Source organism: Passer domesticus, chromosome 9 (assembly GCF_036417665.1).
Source record: "Passer domesticus isolate bPasDom1 chromosome 9, bPasDom1.hap1, whole genome shotgun sequence".
NCBI lineage: Eukaryota > Metazoa > Chordata > Aves > Passeriformes > Passeridae > Passer > Passer domesticus.
In genome coordinates, this window is record NC_087482.1 from 7769291 (window position 1) to 7792443 (window position 23153).

The 23153-nt window shown below is 49.0% G+C and overlaps 1 long non-coding RNA gene and 1 pseudogene across 1 annotated transcript; one reads left to right on the top strand and one right to left on the bottom strand.

Moving 5' to 3' along the window:
* The first annotated feature begins 3813 nt into the window (after window positions 1–3813).
* Window positions 3814–5326, top strand: LOC135307102 (uncharacterized). The gene is made up of 3 exons (XR_010367834.1): window positions 3814–4109; window positions 4311–4555; window positions 5014–5326. It is a non-coding gene; the product is annotated as an uncharacterized LOC135307102 (long non-coding RNA).
* A 2298-nt stretch (window positions 5327–7624) lies between these two features.
* LOC135307588 (complex I assembly factor ACAD9, mitochondrial-like) lies at window positions 7625–18930 on the bottom strand (annotated as a pseudogene).
* Between the last annotated feature and the right edge of the window lie 4223 nt (window positions 18931–23153).

A 23153-nucleotide genomic window follows, 5' to 3' on the forward strand; every position in this document is an offset into this window, starting at 1 on the left:
AAGAGCTGTGGGACTGGCAGAGGGCAAGGCAGCATGGCCCTTGCTCTGCGCCTCTTCCTCCTGCTCCTCCTGGCCGTGGCCCTGCCTGCCAGGGCTGCCCAGGCTGCTCCGCTGCAAGCGCGGCGAGCAGGTGAGCCGGCAGCCTGGCTGCCCTTTCCCGGGACAGCGCTCCCTGCTCCCCGGGAAGCGCTGGGGATGGTTTTGCCCAGGGCTTTAGGGAGGGTTTCCTCTGTGGGAGGGACAGAGCCCCCACAGGGCCTGGGCATCTCCAGCCACCCTTCCAGGGATGTTGCACAGGGCCTGCAAAGAGGGTGGAGAGTGACCAGAGCCAGTCCAGAGCTCCCCAGGCCCCTGTGCAGCTTTGGCCTTGTCCACTGACATCTGGCAGCCAAGACCTTACCCGACCCCCGTGCAGTGCCCAGTTCCCTAAGGCAGAGGGGGATCCCAGCACACCATGGAAATGGGTTCTGATCTGATCTGTGCTCCCCTCTAGACGAGCATGCTAGGAAGGCTTCTCCAGCAGCTTGGCTCCATGAAGACTTCCAGCCTCTTAAGCCTCCTGAAGGTATGTTGTCAATGTTCCTAAAAGAATAATCATTGACAGCCTGGTAGGCACCAGGTGACAGGAGCTCCTGTGGCTGTTGAGTTACAGGTGTGTCTGCAGCAAAGACTTTTCAGGCTCCTTTCCTGGTTGCTGCACACAAGCCCCGCTCCCATGGCAGGGGTGAGTAGTGTGTGCCTGCTGACCCCATAGGCTGAGCCCTGGTTCTGTGGGATCCTTTCCGGGGAAAATGCAAATACTTCTCTTAAGGTCCTCCAAGAGGGAGGAACAAACCTATAGGAGACAGGAAGTCCCTGGAGGCATCCAAACACATGAATAGGGTCCTGAGTGATGTGGACAGGCAGCGTGGTGGGTGCATTTCCCTCATGCTTCCCCTGGGACTCAGCAGCCGCGGGCTTTGGCTGCACATCTGGACACTTCGTGCCCGGCACAGTGGGAAGGGATCCATGGCAGCCTCGCTGCCCCGCTGCTGCTGCTGCTTTCACGCCCTGCAGGGCTGTTTCCCAGCCTGGCCTGGTTGCATCTTCTGCCCAGCCTCTGCAGGAAGGCATTTGGCATCTGCTGACTGGCTGCCCAACCTGCACCATGGGCCATGCCCACCCTGAGATCCCTTGCAACTTCCCAGTCACAGGGCATTTCCAGAGGGGTGGTGATTTGGAGGAGGGAGGGCCCTGGTCCCGCTCCAAAGCTTGGATGACTTCCTGAACCTTATTAATGTGTTTGACAAGCATTGCCTCCTGAAGATGCCGCCTTCCCATTGGGGAACAGCCCCACCTGATTCATCTGTCCCTTTTCCTTTCTACAGAGATGGAAGCAAAGCCTGTGGTGAAGACTGAGTTTCCCGGAGGAAGCAGTGGTTCTGTGCCAGCCTCTGCTGCAGGAAGGGAGGCGATGCCAGGCACAGGCCCAGGAGGTAATTGCTGTGCCTCTGGGCCTGAGCCCTGCTGAGGCTTGAGCTGCCCTCTCTGCTGCTTGGCAGTGCAGGCACAGTCCCGACAAGACTGGCACAGCCCAGGGGAATTATCCCGAGCAGGCTCAGGGCACTCGGGTACTGAGCAGTCCTGCTGGGGTCCCTGCGTGGGAAACACTTCCTGAAACCTGGGAGTGACTGCACGGAGTGCGCATGGTGGGGAAAGGACAGAGGGGGAGAGCAAGGCTCCAGTGTGTCCTGAGAGAGCCTGGATATGTGCCCTTGGGCTGCGGAAGCTGTCCCAGCAGAAGGAGGGACGGAGGTTGGGAGGGACACTTGTGGCACTGCCTGCTGCAGTTTCCCCCAAGGATTTAGTGTGGATTTCCTCTGTGGGAGGGAGAGAGCCCTCACGGGCTCTGGGCTCCTCCAGCCACCACTCCAGAGATGTTGCACAGGGCCTGCAAAGAGGGAGGAGAGTGACCAGAGCCAGTCCAGAGCTCCCCAGGCCCCTGTGCAGCTTTGGCCTTGTCCATTGATATCTGGCTCCCACGGCCTTACCCGACCCCCTTGCAGTGCCCAGTTCCCTCAGGCAGAGGGAGATCCCAGCACACCATGGAAATGGGTCTGATCAGATCTGTGCTCCCCTCTAGATGAGCATGCTAGGAAGGCTTCTCCAGCAGCTTGGCTCCATGAAGACTTCCAGCCTCTTAAGCCTCCTGAAGGTATGTTGTCAATGTTCCTAAAAGAATAATCATTGACAGCCTGGTAGGCACCAGGTGACAGGAGCTCCTGTGGCTGTTGAGTTACAGGTGTGTCTGCAGGAAAGACTTTTCAGGCTCCTTTCCTGGTTGCTGCACACAAGCCCCACTCCCATGGCAGGGGTGAGTAGTGTGTGCCTGCTGACCCCACAGGCTGAGCCCTTGTTCTGTGGGATCCATTCACCTGAAATGCAAATACTTCTCTTAAGGTCCTCCGAGAAGGAGGAACAAACCTATAGGAGACAGGAAGTCCCTGGAGGCATCCAAACACATGAATAGGGTCCTGAGTGATGTGGACAGGCAGCGTGGTGGGTGCATTTCCCTCATGCTTCCCCTGGGACTCAGCAGCCGGGGGCTTTGGCTGCACATCTGGACACTTCGTGCCCGGCACAGCAGGAAGGCATCCATGGCAGCCTCGCTGCCCCGCTGCTGCTTTCACGCCCTGCAGGGCTGTTTCCCAGCCTGGCCTGGCTGCAGCTTCTGCCCAGCCCCTGCAGGAAGGCATTTGGCATCAGCTGACTGGCTGCCCAAACTGCACCATGGGCCATGCCCACCCTGACATCCCCTGCAATTTCCCAGTCTCTGAGCACATCTGGCGGGGCAGCTCCTTGGAGGAGGGAGGGCCCTGGAGCGGCCCCAATAACCTGGTCTTTCTCCTGAATCTTGTCCATTACTGAGACAAGCATTGCCTCCTGAAGATGCCCATTGGTGAACAGCCTCACCTGATGGAGCATTCCCTTCTCCTTTCTGCAGAGATGGAAGGAGAGCCTGTGCTGAAGGCAGCATTTCCCAGAGGAAGCAGTGGCTCCATGGCAGCCTCTGCTGCAGGAAGGGAGGCGATGCCAGGCAAAGGCCCCGGAGGTAATTGCTGTGCCTCTGGGCCTGAGCCCTGCTGAGGCTTCAGCTGCCCTCTCTGCTGTCTGGCAGTGCGGGCACACAGCATTACCTGACCCCCTTGCAGTGCTCGGTTCCCTATACAAGGGGATCCCAGCACAGCATGGAACAGTTCCCATCTGTGCTCCTTTCTAGACTGGGAACGTGACTTCCGTCATTTGTTAAAGCACAGTTTAAGGATCTTGGAGCTTGGTGGTGGTAGGTTATCAGCAACCCTTTGCTAACAGAGCAATCACAATCCAAGTGTAATCATTGTCCAGAGTAATATTCCTTTGTGGTTTCCCTTAAGATCCTCCAAAGTTTGATGGATTCTGGAAATCCTGGCCTCCAAATTTGTACTCTTGTACCCAACAATGATCTCACAGGATTGCTGCCCGTGGGAGGAAGGAGCATTTAGCTGTCCATCTTCCTCCCGTGGGCAATGCCAGTGTGTCCTTCCATGTGCTCTGTGCAGCCAGGGAGAAGAGCAGAGAGGGAAGGGGCCGGGCCCAGGGCTGTGCCCCGGGGCTGAGCCTTTGGCAGCTCCTTTGCCAGCCCCAGGGAGCCTGAGCTGCTCCTGCTGCCACTGCCAAGCCCTGGCCCTGCCCGGGGCTGGCTTTACAGCTGCTGGCAGCTCCAGGGAGTCCTTTCTGCCCTGACTGCCCTGCAAGGGGCTCCTTCCATCCCAGTGTGGGGCCACTGCAGGCACGAGGTCCCCCTGCCCCTGCCCCTGCTCCTGAGTGGGAGGCAGAGCTGAGGGAGTGCCTTGGAGGGCACCAAGAACCCAGGTGCCCTCACTGCCACTCAGGCCTGAAGGAGAACCTTCAGCAGGGTCAAAGGAACTGTTCTGTCCTGCCTTTCTTTGCAGATGACCCTGATGATGATCCTGATGATGAAGATGAGCCTGTTGACAAAGATGATCCTGTGGACGAAGACTATCCTGTGAATGGAGACGATCTGGATTCCCTACGCATACCCATTACTGAGCCTCTGGGAGATGCTGAGGGTAGGTCAAGGCCTTTCTCCTGGGAGAGCTGCCAGCTCAGAGCCCAAAGCTGGGCCAGGGGGGCATTGCTGCAGGTGCCAGCACAGAACCATGCACGTGTGTGCCCTCACCCTGCGCGATCCCCTCACCGCTGCTGCGGCTCAGTGGTGCCCGTGCAGATCAGCAGAGATGGCAGAAGCTTCTGTGGCTGTTGTGTTACAGGTGTGTCTGCAGGGAGGACTTTGGTGGATGTTGCACGCAGGCCCAGCTCCCATGGCAGGGGTGAGTAGCGTGTGCCTGCTGACCCCACAGGCTGAGCCCTCGTTTTGTGGGATCCATTCCTGGGAAACGGAAATATTTCTCTTAAGGTCCTCCAAGAAGGAAGAAGAAACCTATAGGAGCTAGTACATCCCTGGAGGAATCCAAACATCTGGAAAAACTCCTGAGTGGTGTGGACAGCCAGCGTGGTGGGTGCATTTCCCTCAGCCTTCCCCTGGGACTCAGCAGCCGGGGGCATTGGCTGCACATCTGGACACGCCATGGCAGGCACAGTGGGAAGGCATCCATGCATCACAGGCCATGCACACCCTAAGATCCCCTGCAATTTCCCAGTCTCTGCGCACATCTGGAGGGGCCGCTCTGTGCGGGAGGGAGGGCCCTGGAGCAGCTCCAAAATGCTGGCCATTTTCCTTCTCCTTATCCATGTCTTCAACAAGTGTTGCCTGGAGCAGAATGGCACAGCACAGAGGAATTACGGTGTGCAGGCTCAGGGGTTCGGGTACTGAGCAGGCCTGTGCCAAAGGGCAGCAAGGTGCCTGCAGGCCCCAGCTCTGGGGGAAACAGAGAACATCCTGCCTGTATCCACCGTGCTGCCAGCTCAGCAGTGCAGCACAGCACGGGCTCACGCTCCCCATTGCTCCCACAGATGCAGCCAGCACCTCAACACATTCTGACATCATCTGGAAAAGCATGAGAAGAGTTTTCTGCTGGGGAACACCTTGTTTGATTAAGTTGATGGCCATTGTGGCTGGTGCGGCACTGTGCCTGATGATGTGCTGTGCAGCAATCTGGTATTGCTGGAAGAGAAAATCGTGAGTGTTTTGCGATTCTCTGCCTCAAACAGCTTCCTTTAAATGCTGCTCATAGTCAGGGAACATTCCCAGAGAGTCTCCAGTGGAGCTGTGGCCAGTCCATGATTCTACAAATAGCTCTGCGGAGCTTCCATTGGCCTCTCAATTGCTGGGCCTTGTCCTTGGGGCCCTCTGGGGCAGCAGCCAGAGCTGGCTCCCACTGAGGCTGCCTGGGCAGAGGCAGAGGGAGGTGGGGAGGAGAAAGAGTAGGGCCGAGGTTGCCCTTGAAAGGCAGAGGCGCTCTGGGGCCCGCTCCTGGCCAGGGACCCTGCCCAGAGCCGTGCCCTGCTGGCCGGGGCCTTGAGGGGCAGCTGTCCAGCTGGGCCCAGCTGTGCCAGCAGCTCCAGCCGTGCTGGGGAGCCTTGCCAGCTCTGGGCCCTGCTGTGCAGGAGGCTCCCTGTGTGCCACTGGCAGCTGGGGCCTCAGCCACCTCCTCTCTTCACAGGTGCTCCTGTGCATCTTCAGAAAATTATCCTAAAAATAGAGACAACGACAACTTGACAATTTATCCCAGCTCTTCACTTCTGCCCCTATCTGCCCTGCCGTGGCTGCACCACCATAATGAAGGCATCCCCAAATCCATCCCTCCTCAACGAGACCCTCTGCCCCGGAGTCCCCTGGTCCTGTTCCCCGGCCAGGACTGAAGGTGGGCAGCCCTTGTCTGGCAGGGCAGGGCTTGGCCCCTATTTTATGTTTAAATAAAGAAATAGAGTTTTCACAGCTATGTCCATGTGGTAGCACCAGCAAAGCCCCCCCGGCACCAGCACTGACTGAGCTCCATGCCCAGGAGCAGCCGTGGATGGCCACGGTGTGGGCAGGCAGGAGCCAGGCAGGGGCTGCTGTGCCCAGCGCAGGGCCCCGAGGGGATGGGGGAGCCCATGCTGAGCGTCCCTGGGCTGAGGGCACATTTCCTTCCGGGGGATCATCTGGGCCTGGACCTTACGAGGCACAAAGGGATATTTTGGGGTCCCTGCAGAGGCGTGCAGGGATCTCTCATGAGGCACAAAGGAGTATTGATGACCTCTCCTAAGGTGTGCAGGGATCCCTCATGCGGTGGGCAGTAGGGTTAAATTTGAGGGGGTTTTTTACTCTTCTCAGCACAGCACAGGGACACTTGGCCGAGGTTTTGCCAAGCTGGGAGAAAGCCTCTTGCAAAGGCTTGGGCCCAGCCTGTGGGCACAGCGGGCGGGCGCAGCCCATCCCCTGGGCCAGTCCGGGCTGCTCAGGCCGGGCCGGGCCGGGCCAGGCTCGGGCCCCGGCAGGGAAGGGCCGCGGCCCTGGGCTCTGCTGAGGCTGCTGAGCTCCGGCCTGCCCTGTGCTGCAGCCCAACACATTGACAGCCATGGCCGTGCCCTGGGCCACCGCAGGCACCCGGGGCTACAGCTGAGGCCGCGCCTTCTCCCACTGAAGGGAGGCTGGCTCTGTTCCCTCGCAGGGCACAGCTTAGCTCCCAGCACCTTTGTGAACCTGCCTGCCGGGGAAGTGCTGGGGGGCAGAGAGTTCCAACCCTTCTCACTGGGAAGTGTGTCTGATTTTTTTCCCTCTAAATTTGTGTCCTGGCAGAGGTTTAAGTTTGCTTGCTCTCAGTAGGGCGCTTTTCTTCTTGGCAGTCAGTGGGGCTTCAATGCAGCCAGGGTTGAAGGAGGATCTCTGGCCGCTTGGGCTGTGGTTGTGGGACTGGCTTCAGCCTTCCTTTGGCTGTGATTTGCACCGGTGCTTGTGCAGGCATTTTACAGTAACTGGCTTCAGTTCTTTCCTCTTGCCCCCAAAAACCGAGAATAAACCTGTTTAGCACCAATGTTTGGGCTCCTAAACAGAACTGTTCTCATTCTACGAGTGTCACAGACACATTTTATGAAAAATCCTTTTTCCAGGGTCTTTTCTCCTGTGAAGCTGGGAAGCTTCAGCTTCTCCATGTTTTGTTGCTTTGGAATGTGATTTGGAGAATTGTTACCCAGCATGTGAAATTGTTTTTACTTGATGAGCAATGACAGCCACCTGTGTTAAAGCTGTGAACAGTCACAAGATTTGTTATTCATTCCTTTGCTTTCCCTTCCAGCTTTTTGATGAATTCTTTCTCTCTATTTAGTATAGTTGTAGTGTAGTACTTTAATATAATATCCTCATATATCAGCCTTCTGAAACATGGAGTCAAGATTCTCATCTCTTCCCTCATCCTGGAATCCTCAAACACAGGTATACCCAAGTCTTTCAGGCTTGCTCAGTGAATGAGCAGCTGATTGAAGTACAAAAATACTGAGAAACCCCACAGTCCCTTCCTAGGAAGAAACATCTCCCCATCTAAACCTCACCTGTCTTTATCCAGTTACAGGGGAAACAGACATATATATATATATATATATATATATATAAAAATATGTATGTCTGTAATAAAATAACTTCAGCTTTAAATGAAATCTCTGTATTTATCCTTTTCCTATGAAATTTTGGTTAGAAAGAAGTTTTATTTTACACAGTTACATTTAGTAAAGACATTAAATAACAGATGCTTTTAAGATGCCAAATACTGGAACTGCAGCAAATTCCTCCCTGACTGACATTCATGAGTGCCTGCTCTCAGGGAGGAATCAGAAGGTCCTGTCCAGAGGGTGAGAGCAGATGTATTGCCCTCTTCTCCAGGATCTGCTTTGCAGCTTTTTTAATGGAATCATCCAGGTTTTCATCAGCATCTGTGGAGAAAGAGAGAAAAGTCAACTAAGGGACCACAAAGAGCTGTTGTAAATTTCTTTCAAGAAGTGTTTTTGAACACAAATGCAAGAGTGTGAGGGCCAGGAAGAAACTGAACATTCTCTATTGAAAAAGATTGGTTATTACAGACTGAGCTTCAGAGACCCAATGCCCAGCTGGTCAGTACTTCCCAAAGAGTCCAAATCCCTCATTTCTATCAGCTACTTGTCAGAAGTATATACATGAAATGTAGATATTATATTCCTCAATAAGGAACGCTGGCAGTTGGCTTTAGCTATGAAGTGAAGAGACTCTTTTCAACAGGTTCCAGCTCTGCTGCTTGTTTCAATTAAAAGCGGAGCCAAACTCTTTTGTTGGTCACATCAAACTCACCTTTTTTTGATTACAGTCTGAAAGACAGAAGAGCGTAAGAACTATTTTATAGTACTTACATTTTTCTAATTGAGCCATGGCATAATTATTCTTGAAATAGGCTTCTGTGCAGAAGATATTTGTAAGAAGCACCTGGAAAAGGAGTAAAACTGAGTTTAAAAATAGTGAATGAATTTCATAACAAAAACCATGTAGTAAGAATACAGTAATTGAAACATCTCAAAGCTCTTTGATGATGGTGCCCTGAACCCCAGTCATGTGCAGTGCAGCCTCAGCTCTCCCTTTGAGGCCAGAGAACTGCCAAGGCTCAGGGCTGGGATGAGCCTTCGCCCAAAAGCTACTCAATCCAGAGCAGGGCTCACACAAAGAGCAAAGTCTCAAGGCCAAAGCCAAACCTTCATCACGTTGGATTTGTTTTCACACTGATCTGGAGCAAATTTTTCTTGTGCTGCAACACCACTGTTACCATGAAACTTTACATGAGCTACTAAATAAGCACTGTCCTGTCCTGACCTGAGCTGTGCTGCCCAAATACTGTTGTGCTTATGTGTTTTTATTAATGATTATATGGAAAGAGCTTGGGAAGAACTGCATGGTGTTAACAGATTTGAGAGAACGTGCAGAGTTGTGGTGAGGTTCTAAATGTCTGTGTATGTGTTAAAGAAGTATTTTAAACATGTTGAAAGTGTGCAGCTCAACAAGCAGAGCCCCTGAGAGGCTCCTGCACTCTGGCAGGTTTAGCCACGTTCTGCTGCACTTTTATGGGAGAGTTTGCTGTAATTCCCCAGAGATGCAGCCTGCCTGCTGCCAGGAGCACAGCCTGAGTGGGAATGGTTGGTGCTGAGGGACACTCACCTCGTGGTCATGGTTCCTGAGCCCGATGCTGATGGAGCGGCTGGCCCGGGAGATGGCTGCAGTCATTGCATACAAATTAATCACCACATCTGCCACTCTCTTCAGCACCAGCTGCTCATCCACTATTGTCTGGGAGAGAGAAAATCATTATCTGCTTGTGGTTTGCCAATTTAAAACTTTAACCAAATATCACTGTCCATACTTCATGTTTAGGTCCAGCTTTATTTCGCATAAACCCGTTCTAGCCTAGGTCAGAAATTATCATTGTTAGTTTTGGGTTTACTAAGCTGCACCTTTTAAATTCTACTTGTAAAATTGTAATATTGATGTGTGCCTTAAACCACTTTGTTAAATGCCTGTAGCAGCAGGATTTGTGCTTACACAAGAAGAAAACAACCAATTCACTGAGGGTGCTGGTACTTTGGTTTTGGTTCTAACAATGTAACTTGCCCATTACACTGAGTACCTAATGTCAGTGTGTTTTCTCACACCCAGTGAGAAGGTGTCATGTGAAGGAAGTGCTGGTCCTGCCACACTCAGTCCCCTGCAGGTTCCAGTGGGGCCCTGAGGATAAACTATTCAGTAACAAAGACAACAGACAAAATAAATAGTTACCTTGCCAAACCTACTTAGCAGGCCCCTGACTGTAGTTCCAAAATAATAAACGTTTTCTTCAAGTTTCTTGGCATTCTCCTATAAAACAAAACACAAAATAGAACAATTTGAGTAGTCTTATAACAGAAAAGCAACATACCCCCACCCCCTTTAAAGAGGATACTGGATTTTCTCTTTTTTAACATTCATCCACCTTGCTGCTAAAAGCCAGACAGGCACATTTCTTTCTCTCAAAGATCCATTACAATTTTCTGGAGTTTACTCTCAGTAACTTTTAGTATAGGCTTATGATAACAAAAGTAACTAACAGAACGCCCCATGAAAAATATACCTTATCTTTTTCCTATTAACAGAACATTCATTTTTGGTCATAAAAACCTTTTCCTAAGTGATTAAGCAAGTATGTGTATGTGTAATTCACAGTCATTCTGACCTGAAACTCTGTTCCAATTAAACAGGAAAAACTCCTGTTTTGTAACTAACCTTATAACAAAGGGCAGCTATTAAAAACGCTTTCATATGGTGAAGGCTCAATTTATACAAATTATCCAAATGGATCTAAAACTGGATTTGGTATAAACACAGGCTTAGAGCAGCCTTCATCCTCCCTTGATACCTGGACAATAACTGTAACTTCTTACCCTGTCATGGTGCCAATATCTGCTTACCCTGGAAAATCTCACTGCCCCTAGGTATACATTTTGGTTTGCAAAACCAGGAGATGAAATTGTGGCAAGCAGCAAAGGGAACAAACACAAGAGCTCAGCAGAGAGGCCCTTACCTGGAGGCTGGGATGCACCACCCCACTGTCACCTACAAGCCCCAGATCCACCTTCCTGCCCAGGGTGTCCTGTAACCTGGTCAGGAACTCCCCCAGCGCCACTCCCACGTTTCCTTTCTTGATTGCTCTGAAATGTTGGGGAAAGAATGGCTGTTAAAAAAAATTCCAAGAGGTTCAGACACAACCAGTTGGAATTCCAAATACTTTAGCACCAAGTCCTGATCCACTGCTGTGAAGTCTGGAGAACAACTGTGGAGCCTTAAGAGTCATCAGCTGCTCTCCAAGACACCCGCAAGGAATTCCAGAGACCAGTACTCAATATGCACAATGCAGCTGTTGTGTCAATACAACTTCATTCAGATACAAAATATTAATTACTGGTCTTGAAAGAAATAATTACAGCTTGTGTAAAAGTCCAAGATAAAATGCATTAAATGCTACAATTCCTAAATCTATGAACCATCCCATTAAAAACACAGAGTCCCTGTAACAGTGAACTTTTACAGACAATAAATAGAAATACTGCAGGTATTCCCTGCAGTTTGTCCTCTTATCTATAAAGTTATCTGATTCTGTTTAGTTTATTTAAAACTATTAAGAATAAATAAGAACATACTTAATTTTGTCAGTTAAGATCTTCCCTGCATGCTGCATCCCTGTCAGTGCAATGTACATTCTCAGGATTTCATTGGTGCCCTGGAAAAAGCAGAAGAGAAAGTGAGAAGGTGGGTAACCAGAGTTTACAATAGTGTTTTCCAAGCAGGTCTGTTGTGCCCCTGTGCTCTTCCCACTGCTCCAGTATCACATGATGACTCTCCCCACACATAAACTGCCGCCTTTTGCTTTATCTCAGTTTTAATTCTGATTTCATGGGGCATTGCAGAAGTTGAGCCCCTCATCATTAAACACACAAATATACCCCAATGTAAAAGAAAACAGACAAAATGCATTTTGATTAAAAATGCTCTGCACTGTTCCAGTGAAGGAACATTTGAACAGTTGTAGAACTGCTCAAAATGAGCTGAGTTAAAATCAAGTCTGACAGTGACTCTGATGTGCACATGATGGGTCACTGACAATCCAGCTTGGAAAGAGAACAAGCTTCAGAACCAACCTTTCTTTTAATTTAAATAGCCATCAATAAGTTAATTAAATGTCTAAGTTGATCTTTTATGAGTTTCTCTGCTTCTCTTGTGAGAAGCACACAAGAGGAAAGGTTACTGCTGTAACTCACACTGTGGTCAGTCTGTAAAAGCCATCATAGCTTATTTTATTATAGGGAACTACTATTGATATTCCAAAGAAAACAAGGTTAGTCCTGCAGTTTTACTGTTAGAGACTTTGCAGCTGAAGGAACAAGATCCTGGTCAATCAAACCTTCAGGTTTCTACTCCCCTTTATAGGAGGTGTGAACTGCAGTTTGCAGAAAAAGGGGATCCTGGTACTTGCCTCAAAGATGAGCAGGATCCTGGTGTCTCTGAGGTAGCGTTCATAGGGATAATCCTTCATGTAGCCAAGGCCTCCAAGGATCTGCAGAGCCTCACTCACACATGCCCAGGCACCTTCAGAGCTGAACACCTGCCATGGAACAGGGTTTGATCAGCAGAGAGTAGATAATAAATCAGCAATAAACACAGGATGCCCTGCTCTGGGGTTGTATCCACAGGACACTGCTGCAGCGTTTTCTGTGTGTTACACCGGTCCTGGAGCAGTATCCCTGTGGCTCAGGGGTTTGTCAAATTTAGTGATGCAATGCACAGGGCACTCTCCACATTCCAGGGACAGGGGCAGCCCCACACAGGGAGAGCAGCTGCAGCTGCTTGGCTGGAGCCCAGAGCAGGAGTTTTCTGCAGTGACCATGAGGGACACCCTGACAGCCACAGCCTGGATATTCCACAGGGTTTGTTGTGCCATCAGCTCCCTGGGAAAGCTGGCACAGCAGCAGCTTGGCCAGGATGGCAGCTGGAGTGTGACTGAGTGTCCCAGTGCTCATGTGAGGCCTCCTCAGACGCCAGCTCAGCGGCTGTGACATTCTCAACCTGTTCCCTGCTGGTTTTATTTTGCACGAGTCTGAGCTTGTGGGGTACAGACAGAACAGTATCTGTCATTCCACCTGGCTGCAGTGCTTCTCTCCTCTAAATGCAGCCCTGAGTTCTCAGCCCTCTGCAGGCTGAACACTGAGCCTTTTCCCAGCCCTGGTTACCTTGACCATGGCAGCCTCGACGGAGCAGTCAGGGAAGCCTGGCCTGTCCATCATCCCTGCAGTCAGGTAAGCCATGCTCTCCATCACGTAGGCTTTCACAGCCATCAAACAAAACTTCTCCTGCCACACAGCAACAGGAGGAATCGTACAGAAATTCAGATGCAAAAGTCCACAATCAACCCTCAAACTTAAAAAGACCTGCAGTTCTTATATGTTTTACATCATCAAATTAATCAATCAATAAAAAGTACCACTTTGAAACAACAATAAATAAAAAATACTTTTATACATTTATCATTCTGGACATTTAAAAGATCAGTGTACAGAAGTCAGCACCAGGTTCACACAAATTTCTAGCAAATCCTTTAAACCAGTACAGCCAAAATACACCCAATGCAATCTATGTCCTGGCACTTCGCACAGAGATTTAGGTGTTTCATGTTTTGTTACCTGAATTAATCCAAACTGGCTGAGTTTCTTATTGAATTGTTTCCTGGTGCAAGCATACTCTGATGTCAGTTCTTCAAAGAAAGAAAAACAAGTCATTCTCAGAAGGGCTGTGACAGACCATTCCAGCAGCTGGTGTCCTTCCCTGGGCGGTGACATTCCAGTCTGTGCCCAGGAGCCCCCTGGCTGTTCCAGAAGCAGCACTTTGTGAAAATCACCCTCACACTGATGTTGTTGACCAAGTGTGGGACCAGCCTGTCAAAGGCTTTTGAACCAGAGGTATGAACCTGTACTCTTAAGAGAAGTGATCAGGTTTGGTGCTAATTGGTTAGAGAGACTTCTGTTACTGTTTTGGCTAATAATTGGCAGAAAGCAGTTTTAGCCCTAGTTACTGTGTGCAGCTTTGAGCCAGTTATTCAGGTGGGAGGTTCCAGGGGAGATTACACCTTCTAAAATCAATAGTACAGAGGTTTTTTTGTTGGGAATAACATTTTACCTCAGGGAAATCCAACAGAGGCAATAACCTCCCACTCTATGAACTGAATCTACACTGTACAAAAGGAAAAAGACCTTTATTTCAAAACCTCTGCAAGCAGGCTTTTAATTTAATTTTTCAAAACCATATTTTCGTGTTTTAAAGATATCAAAGCCTGTTATGACAAGGTCAAGACTCCTGCTCCCACTCTGAATGTCTTGCATGATCTGCCTCAGGCAGAGCAGTTTCTGCTGGCACCCAGCCATGCAGAGCTCCCAATTCACCCACCTATCAACTTCTTAATCATTCCAGCAGATGCACTGCCCATGCTAAATCTTCCACTGTTGAGGATATTCATGGCAACCTGTGAAGAAACAGATGGGGTTTAGGCCACATTCTCCTTAGGTCACTGCTTCCTGCTTCTGTGTTCCCTGGATTTCACTCCTCACTGGGACACACTGCCAGTCCTGGAGAGTGCCCTCACATCAGCCACCACAGCTCTCAGCATCCCAAGGAAAATGCTTCAAAACTGGGCTTTTCCTGCCACCCATTACATCCAATTTTGTATCTGAAGTAGATGATCCGGTGACTTGGAAATAATCTCTAATTAGATGAAGGTAAAATGTAGATAAAAATGCATTTATCTGCAGCTGGTAAACAACATTCCAGCTGGACAGCACGGCTCCAGTTTATCAGATGAAGAAAACCACAGTATTTCTCCTTGCAGCTGACCTGTGATGGCTGCTCTCTGCCTCAGGTGGCTTTCAGCAACACATCACAGAAGGGATAAGAAAGGAGGTATAGAAATGAAATACAGACCAATAACGTAAAAAAAATAGATTTTGGAGTCTGGTGTCTGTAGTGTTGTTTCTCAACATGGGTGACTCATGTCAAAGCCTGTTAGGAAAGAAGTCACTGTCCTACATTTTAACTTGTCAGGAAGGCACCATAACAATCTTCTTTTAATCTCTACTACATTAAGGAAAATAATTTCTTTTAGCACTTAGGCCTGGACTTGCCTGCTACAGCAGGAATAAGAAATGGAGAAGGAGTAAGAGCAGGTTAGCAACTCCCCAGGTCACACTCTCAGAGAAAGGTTACACAGCAAGGCCACCTGTGGTTTTCTCTCCTGGGGTCCTGCCAGCATTTCCCTGTGCAACAGGGCAGCCCTGGAGAAGCACCTGACAGCCAGGGCACCTTGGAGCTGGGCATGTCTCCAGCACTCCCTGTGACATCCACACAGCCTGTGCCAGGGTGTCTCCCTTCCCACATTCTGCTCTGGAACCAGCAGAGGACATGTCCTCCATTCAGGGCAGAAGGGCAGCTGAAGTCACTCCCTCTTCTGAGGGGACACCACAACAAACAACCAAAAGCCCAACAAGAAGAGAAGAAACACAGAAATCTGAGATGATGGCACACTGTGCACTGTCCAGTGACACCAATTTACAGATCAATGGGGGAATCTCTCCTCCTGTACCCTAGAGTGTGGCAGTGCTCTCACCACCAACAAGGAAACTTCAGCACGGGGGGAAACAGCCTCCTTCAGACTTCTATAAATCACCAGTAGTTATTCTCCACTGCTTACCTTAAATCCCCCTCCAACTTCTCCAATTACATTCTCTATAGGCACTTTGGTGTTTTCAAAATGTACTTCACAGGCTGAAACGCAGAATTAACACTTGATCAAATATGACACAGAAATACTTAAAAAACATTCAGGAACTTAAGTCACTATTTGTAGCAGGAAATGAAGTCTTCCTAATGCATTGTTTATGACAGAATTATACATGCTTCACCAAAGAAGTGAGAATTTGGGAAAAGGCTGTAGCTGACATCAGTTATTGATGTAAAATATTTAAAATATTATGAATATACACTGTGTAAACAGAGAACTACAGTTTGGTCTTTATTTCTAGTTCTAAGGAACTGACTGAACAGTCACCAAGATGGTGAAAAGATGCAATCATTACAAAGCTTAGAAGAGCTGAAGAACGTGGACTTCTAGATTAAACCTACTGGCCACTGAGTCTCCTGAATGATTTCTTTCACTGCACAGTGAATGAACTCCACAAATTGGATTTCTTATTTCAGACCCTGCGTCAGGAAGGGCTCCTGGGAAAAGCCAGCTAAAGAAACATGAAACTTATACTGTAACATGGAATACGTATTGATTTGCCCCTGAATTCAGATGATCCAACCAAAATAAAACCTTAAACTATGAAAACAAGTTCTGCTAACAGTTTTAGGTGGCTCTTACTGTTGGAGCCTCGAATGCCCAGTTTATCCTCGGGTTTCCCGTGGGTGACGCCCCCGAAGTCCCGCTCCACGATGAAAGCAGTGATTTTATCCTTCACCTGCCCGTCCTTGTCCACAATCTCTGTCCTGGCAAACACTGTGAAAATACTGGCCAGGCCACCATTGGAGATCCAGACCTGTTTTGAGAGAGGGAAGATGTGTAAGAAAGGTAAATGTGCTGATTTTGTGGGCACAGCCCTCCAGGGTTTTGTAACAGGCTGGGAAAAGAACAGAGTGCTGAAAAATTGCTGTTCCTTCCCTTCAGTTCTAATGAGGGTCTGCTCCCAGGGTGAGCACATTTCTGAGGAGAGCTGACCACATGTGCTCAGTTTAGAGCAACTTTAAAACCAGAATGTAGTATCAATATGCATTAAATTAAAATCCACAGTGCATTTCCACAAAAGCTGGTCCATCCTGCTGCTGCTGGCACCTGAGAGATACAGGGGCAATGCAGACTGGACAAACCCTGTGGCCAAAAATTAACTCTGATGAGAAATTCTCTGATCAGCCTCTCCCCCAGGGTGGGTCTCTTCACACCACAAATGGATCAACAACTACAGACCAAGTCTGCAACGCATCCAATACTGCTGAAACCAGGACATCTCTGATTTCTTCAAGACTGGCTTTTGTCACGGTTTCTTTTAACAGAAAGGTTCCAGGCAGACCTATTTCTAATTAAATATCAAGTTGTATTTTAAAATCTAGCCTGCAGAATGAAGAGATGTCAAATACAGGTTCAGGTTTCCTTTTACCTAAGCTGTCATGGAAGGGGCTGATTTACTAAGAAACCAACCCGCCCTGAAGCTGAACACACAAATGGCCAACAGAGAAAGAACCCAGGGTAGTTTTCCATTTTCCTTACCAGGAGTTTAATGCAGTAATTCTCTAACAATAATTTTCTAGTCCCTTTGTGCCTAATCTTTTTGACAGGGTCATTCTCCTCTAGCTTGGAAACCTCCCAGTTCCAGACTGATGCAAAAGACAAGAACACTGCCTACATTTGTAAGAAACCCCTTTCCTGTTCCCAGTCTGTGAGTAGGTACCTTGGAGCCATTTAACAGGAAGTGTTTCCCATCTTCACTCAGGGTTGCCCTTGTCTGGATGGATGCAGCATCACTCCCACTAGAAAACAAACAAGTTACTAATGTTTAAAGAAGTAAACACGCTTTAAAAAAACAAAACTGCATATTCCCCCTCTTCCTATTCTGTAAAAAGGAGGGGGTCTCAAATAGCAGTATATAAATTTTAGCTTTTAACTAACAAGGAAGCTCACTAGATTGAACAGTTCTAAAAGTTACCTGAGGGGACATTTCTTCTCATTACCATGTTATCAGGATTATAACCTGACCAGAATGTGTAGAATGCCACAAAAGCAACATTCTGGAGCTACACTTTGAGCTATGTGAACACACAATGAGCCTCTCACTTAAGTGACAACAAAAATTCTTCCTTTTAGTTTTGGTAGCTCCTTCAAAACAGGCTTTTATATTTTGAATAAGAACTGAAAGCATCCCAGAACAGTCACAGCACATTATTTCTGACGTAGCACAAAGCATCCTTTCAAGTAAATGAATTCCTGGGATGAGAACAAGAATCAAGGATTTCATGGACACTGCCAAAAGCAGCATGTTGGGGAAAGAGTAATTGGAGTGTTCCTTGAAATACCAAAACTAAGCCACAGATGTATATACTGAAGCCATGGGCCCCAGATAAAGAAGCCTGAAGGTATGAAGCAATGCAGCTAAGGCAGTGAGCCCCTGTGGGGCTGTGGGGCAGCAGCACCTGCCGGGCTCGGTGAGGCAGAAGGCAGCAATGTGCTCCCCCGAGGCCAGGCGGGGCAGGTACTTGGCCTTCTGCTCCTCGGTGCCAGCAATGAGGATCCCCTGCAGAAACAAGCACAGGAAACTTTGCAGCATCACCCTGTGGGAAAAGAGAGGGAGCTGACAAGCTCCAGCATGTTTAGAAAGCTTCATCTGCAAGTTTTATGGCATAGCAAGAGACAGTTTAATCAACAAGACTGTATTATTTGTCAGTCATTAAAATATTTTTTCATTAGCATTTTCTGCTCAATTCCACAAGGAATCTTTTCTTGCTATAACAAACTGAGTGTGGTTTCAAGCTTCTTTCTGCCATCCACCCAGCACTAAAAAGGTAAATACCTATGGCTATATTCAAGTTCAAAACTGACACACTTTCTCTCAGATGAGTTATCTCCTCTAGGCCCCCCAACATGCAGCCCCAGCCAGCCAAAGTTCCTCTTTTCTGAATTCTTTCCTTCCTCATCACCTGAGCCCCCCGATACTGTTTCAATTCTATTTATTCTAGGTACTTTAAACAAGTTTAGCCAATTAAAAAAAAAAAAAACAACTTGGACTCATTCACCTAAGAACAATTATCCTAATAGTAACTTCCTTGTGTACTTCCTATGCAGCCTTTCTGTCTCACACTGAACCAGTGGCAGAGGCTGCTGCAGACACCAACAACCTGATTTATGCTTTGCCAGTAATTCTGATTTGCTCCCCCTAAGCCCCACATTTTTCACTTCACCTTTTCCATGCAATCTGTGCAGAAGCCCTGGCCCCAGAGCAGCAGCATTACCTTCAGCCCAATGGCCTGGTGAGCTGCCAGGGTCACTGCAATGGAGCCATCCAGGGAGCTGATTTCTCCCAGACGTGCATACATGGTGTTTGACAGGCCCAGCCCACCTGGAACAGGCACCAGGTTTTATTTCAGTACATTTTTTGTGCCACTTCCCCGCTCCCCCAAAAATCCATTTCAAGTACAGAAATACAGGAATGTAGCAGCTTTAACTGGAGAGGTACAAAAGCGGCACAAAATGCACCCCTAGATGTTCTTCTGTGGCATTTACTCACCATATTCCTCTGGAATCTGCATGCCAAAGAGACCCAGGTCCTTCAGTCCTTGTAAGGTTTCGGGTGGGATTTTTGCATCTTGATCGATTTTCTTTGAGTCCACTACAAATACAGAATTTTTTCTCATTTGACACTGTGTTTCTCAGTGCCCAGAGCAGCTGGGAGGCTACAGAATTCCCCCACCAGGGCCACAGTCACTCATGACCCTTCTCATTCCCAGCTTCACAAGAATTTCTTCTTTCTAGCTGCAGCCTGACCATCCTGTTTGTCCTCACGACATATTCAGGAAAAAGACTTGGAAATGGGAAAAATACAGCATTTATTTCATTTTCTCAAACATTTCTACTGGTTCTGCATGCCAGCAGATTCCAAGACTGGAATAAGCAAAGTATTTTCAGGATTTTCTATCTGAACTAAGTCTAGGTCGTGAATACAAGAAAAAAAAAAGTACATAAATGAGGAAATTAGAAAATCTTGTTCTTAGGAGATTTTAAGATTCTTGGGGGATTAAGAGAGCTGTTCTGTACCATGGCAGTGAAAACAAACAGGAATCATACTTTCTCCAGACTCCATAATTTGACCCTTTTATTCCTTCCCTAAACATCAGGCTGTTTACTCCATGAACCATATTCCCCCCCACAGAGCAAAGAGTTAAAAAATGTAATTTGAATAAATCCTTTATTTACTGTCAGTGAGCAACACTACAATTTTACAGTTAAAATCACCTGGATCTCGCCAATTGTGATGTGTGACAATCACTGGCTTCTCCAAACTCCTACAGAGTTTGGAAAACCTCTGTCAATGGGAAGGCTGAGACAGTGCTGTTTAACTGCCCCAGAAATTGCTGTCTGTGCAAACCACTATTCTGCAATTGCTCTGGAATTGGCTTATCCAAGGCAGCACGAATGGAAGAACACCCTGCAATGCTGTCTGGAATGCAGACGGGTAATAAGGCCTTTCCCAAATGGAATTATTACTCTAATACTGAAAAAACAGAAATGCTTTTGATTTTTCATAACTCCTCAACGAGCCAGCATTTCTGAGTATCTCTGCTGCATTTTGCCACGGTCAGTTTTAGCAGAGTAGGACAGCTATAAAGTTCTAGGAACTAGAACTAGGAAAAAAAAAATCACAATGTATGAAGTAGTTAGAAGCACAATTCAGCTGAGCTAAAACCAATTTCAAATCCTATCTTTATCCCAGAATCCTTTTACATCCTTGGTTTTTCCCCTGTTTTGGAGATTTAATTCTTCTGATCAGCACCCAAATACTTCCCAAAAAAGCCACAAATGGACATGCTACAGAATCAGCATCACTGTGTGAGCAGCAATAAATGCATAAACTAAATTAAATGTTTGAAACACCTTATGGAACTGCTATAGTGAAATAATTTTGTAATCACTAAATCACTTGCATGGATAAAAACACAATAATATACCTTCTTCATTGAAGAACTTTTCAACAGGTCCCACAAACTGGTTGATTTCTGCCAGTTCTTCATTGCTAATTTCTGGGTAAGGAAAAACTTCTTCCTAAAATAGGAGAATAGGAGAATTATTTAATAATTTTTAATACACGAACCATGCAGTTAAAATAAAAATCATGGGAGATATGCCTTGCAAAGACTCTAAAACACTGTGCAAATTAAGAATTGTGGAAAATGTCCCGAAACAGAAATAGCGCTCCACAGGACCCAACTTTATTTCACATCAAAACCAGACCAGAGGGTGTTAACTGAACAACAGAAACATGAGGGAGAAATCAAGAGATCTTTTAAGAACCACGAGGATGCAAAAGTTCTTCATCACCCATGAGTTTTAACCCTATTCAGGGACTGATAAAAATGAGTTTGATGTTTCCAAAGCTCAGCCCATGAGCACTGTCCCTTGCGAACACCCAGCACATTTCACCTGCTAATGCCTCGAGGACAAAGGTGAGTGAGCCCCACCACTCCTTATCATCCCCAGGGTGTTCTGGCCATGAACTGGAAGCAGCACAGCCTGACAGGTTGGAATTGGTAAAAAATACAAACAAGGAACACAAGGAGTGGGAGGCTACGTGAGAAGAACACTTCTAATTTTTACTGCCTTTCCCCTCTTAAACAGAAGAATTTATCTCTGTCCACACAAATCTGTTCATGGTACTCTGAGCAATATATCAGCATCAAAAATTCAGGACCTGTGAAATGTTAGAGGTTTTCAGAAAGCTGCTGTGTTGAAACTTGAGGGAAGAAACACCCGAGACACATCTGTAGAGGGGTTTAACACAGTGGAGCCTGAGTGCTGCCTGTTTTAACACCTTATCTGACAAGCTCTGTTGAAAGAGACTTTATTGCTCAACTCATTTCAGTGGATTTGAATTATTCCTTCTTTCCATTTACTTCACCCTGCAATCTCTGATAAATGCACACTCTAAGCCCTGCAGTAACAAACTCTGCTTAATACAGCGTTCCATCTCAGATTTTAACTTCTTTGTCCAGTGGCATCTCAAGGCACCACAAGAACACCAATCTTTCCTACCAAAACTGTAGGCAGAGATTTACAAGAAGCCTCCATCCTTGAAGAACAACCAGAGGACGAAGCCATCCAAGTTCAGCGGCATGCCCAGAGGGGGAGCACGGCGACAGGCAGCGCCCAGGGGACCCGCGGGGCTGGCAGGCACAGGGGCTCTCGGCGTTGTTTGGGTCACTCTGAGCCCCATCGCCTGTTCTGTGTGCAAAGGCTCCCTTCAGTTACCCGGCTGCAGCTGAGGGACACACAGAGCCAGGGCAGGGAGCTCCGCAGGGCTGGACCCGGGGGCGGCGGGGCAGCCGGGCCGGGCCGGGCCCTGCCGAGGGCTCACAGCAACGCCCGCAGCCCGGGCTGGGATGAGCAGCTGGGAAAGGCCCTGGCGCTGCTGCGGACGAGCCCCCGGTGAGTGCCAGCCCCGCTGTCCGCCGGTGAAAGGGCAGCGACCCCCGGGCGCGGCCGGCCCCCACCGCCCCCCGCGGACCCACCTTGCGCAGCGTGCCGAGGAACAGCTCCTTGGCGAAGGCGCGGCGGGGCGCGGCCGTGCGCAGGCCGCGGGGCCGGCCCGGGGCTGGGGCTGGAGCTGGGGCCGGGGCCGGGCGGAGCGCAGGGCCCGCAGCAGCAGCAGCAGCACCGCGCTCATGGCCGCGCTCGGCGCTCCGCTGACGGCACCGCCGAGCGCCCGGCCCCGCCGGGGCGGGGCACGGCCCGCAGCCCCACAGCCCCGCGGCCTCACCGCCTCACGGGGCGGCGCTTCGCTCGCAGGAGCCGCGGGGATGTGCTCCATCCGGGTGACCTGCGGCGGGCACGGCCCCACAGCCCCGCGGCGCTTCGCTCGCAGGGCCCGCAGTAACGCCGCTCACGGCTTCCTCACGGCTTCCTCACGGCTTCCTCACGGCTTCCCTGGTGCCCTCCCCTCCCCGGCCCGGCAGCTCTTGCCCGAGCCGCACGGTCCCGCCGAGAAGCAGCTCTTGGTGCAGCCTTTGAATCGCCCTCATGAAGCGAAAGCAGCGGCGCAGGCCAGCCCGCGAGCAGCACCGCAGGCAGGGATCGCTGCTTCCCCTCCTGGAGCTGCGGGACACGCTGGGCTGCAGCGTGGAAATCGCCCCCGAATCTCCTAAATCCAAGCCTAACTCCCCCTGCTCCGTGTGTCGGGAGCCGGGGCAGGATGGTGTGGGCAGCTCCAACCTCCCCTGAGCGGCCCCGCACTCCTGCAGCCCTTCCCGCACATAAACAAGTGTCAAAGACCTGTCTGCTCGCTGTGCCCTGCGAGAGCGCTGCCCTGCACCGAGCATCCCCCTCCTCCTTCACTTTCCCTGCCATCCCTCTGGCAGCGGGTTTTGTCTTTTTTTAAAAACCCAGGTGCCAAACCTGTGTGAAATTACTGATATTCACTGAAATCTGGCTGAGAAGCACTCAGTACGGGAGATCACAGTCAGTTTTGTGGCACCATCACCCCCCAGCCGCTGCCTCACCTGCAGGTGGCTGGGGCTGCTCACCGACACAGAAGGGCTGTTAAAGGCGTGTTGAGCTTCATTTACTCAAGGGTAGAATTAATTTGTTTGAACTATTTATTTCAGATAAAATAATCCCTTTAAAGGCTGCTGCTACTCTGTCATTTTAGGCATGTCCATGTCCACCTGCCTTCACTTTGCTTTGGTCTGTGTGGAACTGCAGAATGTGACAAAATGGCATTTGCAAAAAGAACAAGTAAACACAGGCTTAATGAACTCACTTATTTTGCTTCCTGTACTTATGACTCATAAAATGAAAATCCTTTAATGTTGTAACCCAAATAAATTG